The sequence below is a fragment of the Myotis davidii genome, unplaced genomic scaffold (genome assembly GCF_000327345.1).
Source record: "Myotis davidii unplaced genomic scaffold, ASM32734v1 scaffold438, whole genome shotgun sequence".
Taxonomy (NCBI): Eukaryota; Metazoa; Chordata; class Mammalia; order Chiroptera; family Vespertilionidae; genus Myotis; species Myotis davidii.
In genome coordinates, this window is record NW_006290031.1 from 469,943 (window position 1) to 474,132 (window position 4,190).

Genomic DNA, 4,190 nt, shown 5'->3' on the forward strand with positions numbered 1-4,190 from the left:
TAGCAAGAGAGCATAGACACAGAACTTGGCTGGAGATTGTGCCTAGAGATCCTGGCAAGGCTGCTGATCAACTGAACGCTGTCTCCGTGTCATTCCTTCTTCGCCAACTCCGTCCACACCTTTGGGGACCCCTGGACCTGCTGGGGCAGGACCCCAGCACATAAGTGGACGTTCAACCACTGAGCCACACCAGCCTGGCCTCCTCTCTCATTTTGAACGTACCCAACCGTTCTTTCACCCTGCCATCCAGCCTTTCAACAAAAAATGGCTCTGTAAGTAAGCAGGAGTGTGCATATAGAATCAGTATTATAAAATGTAGTATTATAAAGACATATATATTAACTTAGAGATGCTGAGAGCCCAGATAAAAAAATGTATCTTCAATGCCCCCCTCTCCACTCAACCCTACCAAAAAATAAATTCCATGAGGAAGGAACACAGTCATATTCTATTCTGTACCCCAAGTGCAGAGAAAAGAACCTATCATATAACAGATGATCAATAATTATTTATTTAATTACAGGACATACTAATATATATATATTATATATATAATTCTTTGGGGTTTATCAAATATGTGGACTTATTTTGTGTAGACATTCCTAGACTACTATTAAAGCTAGTATTGGAAATGAAAGCATTAATCACAATAGATAATATTTTACTAGCTGCCTAATGTGTCAAAAATGTGTGAGGAACTCTAAAGGTGAGAAGTCTGTGTGTTCTTCCAAAGCCATCACTTTGATAAATGCTCATCATTGGGAGGACGCTGATGAACCCAGAAGCCATTAGGTACAGTGTGATACCTGCTACAGTAAGAACTGGAGAGCGCAGGTGGATGGTGCACCTTTGCCAGAGCTGAAGGGTCAGGGCTTTCCTGGAGGAAATCACTTTTCAATTCAGACTTGCAAGATGAATAGTAATTAGCTAAGGAAAAGGTTATTTATGGTGGCTAATGTTAGCATGGAGGGAAATAGTAGGGAGCCAGAATTGAGACAGTTAGCATTTATATTGGCTTAAAAACCCTATAGGCCATGATAGTGAGTTTATGATGGAGACCTTCTGGAGAGCATACCAGAGTGCTTGTGTTGAGCCCATTAGGACAGATGCTTTTTCAACAACACGGGGAGGACATGGTTTCGGTACAAATCACTAGGACAGCAATCATGGAATGAAAAGAACTAGAGAGTTTTAAACCAGATGAAGTTCCTGTGTACTCTGTAAAATATAGTTGAATATCAATGATTTCATAGGAATTAACATGTAGTATTGATAGAATTTGTTGATTTCTTGGCAAAATTGGGTAGATAAAAGGAACTAACAATAATGCTGAAGTTTCTGGCTTATAAAATGCTGGTAGTGATGTGATCACAGAGGACATTGATAATTAATAAAGCCTTGAAAGTGTAATTCTTTGTTTGCAATCTTAAATTTACCAATGCCGTAGAAAATATAATAAACTAACAAGACATCCAAACATTTTCTTCCTCCGTGAATTATGTGGCTTTTACAGATTTCCTTCTGGTTTCCTGTTTATGGGATTTATATTGCTGAGAAATGTAATGTGGTTTGGAGAACTGTCTTACCTTGTTCAGATGAGACCTACTTAAGAAAGTAAATTTGATAGTTGTTGTCACACACACACACACACACACACACACACACACACACACACACGTCAATAATTGTTACCTATGGAACATCAGTAATAATTTAATAATTAAATGTCAAACATGTTTTTCAATAAAATTTTATGAGATATTTTTGTATGTTACTTGTCATTTTTTAAAATTATTGAGTAAAATTTAGTACAAAATGAAGAGCACATTATCAGAAATGACAACCACATACATATTTATAATTTTATATTGATCTACCCTATGCTGTTAATTTCTAATTTCTTCAACAAGGGGTGAGTTGGAATATTTCATCTAACAGTATCATTAAAGATGTAAATTAAATAAAGGTTAGGGCAAATAGAGATTCTGTATTTTCCTTAATTTGAAAAGATGTGATTTGAGAGCAATTTCATAGCATTGTAAAATCCATTCAATAAAATGTTTCAAATACATACTAATTTTAACAGTTTAATGTTTTGCCTAATCGAATTTAGCTTATTATAGGTAAATCAGGTACCATAATACTCCTTGTTAACACGGAACCACAAAAGGTATCACTCCTTTGCTGGAACTGAGTGCTACAGTGGAATCTGTGTGTACCTGTCAAGCTGTCTTCCCCTCACTGGAGAGCCTGTCAGAAATAATTATTTCATAGTCTCACGTTCACAGAGGTGTGAACCACAGGTTCTCTAGCCTTTTGTATGTCATAAAGTGTGCAGACACGGACTGTTTAATAAAAGTAGTATGGACACACACCTAAGCAACACCCCCCAACAGCTTTTTCTGTTTGTTTCTGTGTTTTGTTCTGCCTTCTTTTGATTTATTCATGAGTAGGTCCTGCAATTTAGATAATCTACAGGTTTTAAAAGATATAGCAAGAATACTTTATTAGTTTACTAGAAATACACTTATAAATAAATATAAAGTTAAATAAATTCTTTTACTACATCAATGGATATTTTGTAAGCAGGATCCCTAACATAAAGTTATTAAAAATGTTTATTAGTAAGAGCCAAAACCCTCAAGCTTTTGTTTAAATGAAACATATAGCATAGGTTTATTACCTTAATAAGTGTCATTAAAGAGGAAATAATAATGCTCTTATGATTTAATAATAAAACACTAAAATATGCTTACTAGGGAAAACAGAGTTGTTAGTTTATATATTATTACAGTTTATACATAATTTAATTAAACATTTAAAGATAATCATGGATATTTTAGAGATTAATTACCATTGTATAGTATCTAAATTCCAGGTATCCTACAAAACTCCTCTATTACAAATAGCATTTAAGTATGTTTAAATTATGAAGAATAGTATCCACTTTTATGTAGCTACAAGGAAGCAAATACTTTCTTATCTTGATGATACATCTTCCATTAACATATTATAGGGTTCGGGTTCAAGGCCAATAACTGTTATTGTTTGTTAGACTAATGCAGCATGATCTTCAAGATAATTTAGATCTTCAGGATAATTCCCAACATGCTCATTCCAAGAAATATTGATAAAAAACATAGTGATGCAGCATTCAAATCAGTATAAAAATTATATATTTTCATTGAGAAAATTTTTAATTTCTATGCTAATTTCATGAGATTGTACAACAGATGTTCATTTAGCAAATGGTGTTTAATGTGAATTATAAAAAGATCTACCAGCATATTTTATCTCTGCTATTGACTCTTAAAGTATTTGTTAAAAATATAGACACCTTGTTCTAACAGGCCTGGAATTTGATTCTGCACTTCAAAGTGGGGTCAGAATTTTCTTACTTTTATTTATTGATTAACCTTTTTAGATTCTTATTTTTAGCAAGCTTCTTGATCCTTGATAAAGCTGATGATTATTTAAGTGGCAGCACCACTACTTAAAAAAAGAAAAATAAATGTGCTGGTTTTATTCTGGAATATCAGATTTTTCTCCCAGGAAATCTCCTTTCTCCTAACCCACTTGAGTGGATAAATGTCCCTCCCAACAGCTGAAACTAAAGGAAAATGTCAGAAAGATGTTTTGTTTTTGTTTTGTTTATTTATTTATTGTTATATCTATAGGACTCATGATTATTTTTGTTGTCCCATAAGAACTGTATCCAATAATTAGAGTGCTTGGGTTACAATTCAGACTCTGCTCCAGGTTAACTCTGTGCATTTAAGTAAACTATATAAATATATAAATAGTTTTAAAGAAACAAAAGCAGGTTGTAAGTAGGATTTTGTGTTTTCTGTGGTAATGCATGTGTAAACACAAAACATTCAGCATTGGTAACTAAATTATATAATTGGGTGCATTGAGGCTTTGTAGTCATGAGTTGGTGGGTGAATTTCTTGAAGGGGAACTGTACAGAAATGAAAGCATTAATCACAATAGATGATTTTTTACTAACTGCCTAATGTGTCAACAATATGTGAGGGACTCTAAAGGTGAGAAGTTTGTGTGTTCTTTCAAAGCCATCACTTTGATAAAATGATCATCATTGGGAGGATACTGATGAACCCAGAAGCCATTAGGTACAGTGTGATAACAGTGTGCCCGCTGTTCAGGTGCCAGATGTTGGGGTCCAGCCC

At 34.0% G+C, this 4,190-nt stretch overlaps 1 long non-coding RNA gene across 1 annotated transcript in view; it reads left to right on the forward strand.

Moving 5' to 3' along the window:
- Positions 1-3,963, forward strand: part of LOC107182939 — a 25,806-nt gene extending 21,843 nt beyond the window's left edge. The window contains exon 3 of the long non-coding RNA XR_001513695.1: positions 3,804-3,963. This is a non-coding gene — a long non-coding RNA (uncharacterized LOC107182939). The remainder of the gene's footprint in view (positions 1-3,803) is intronic.
- Positions 3,964-4,190: the final 227 nt, after the last annotated feature.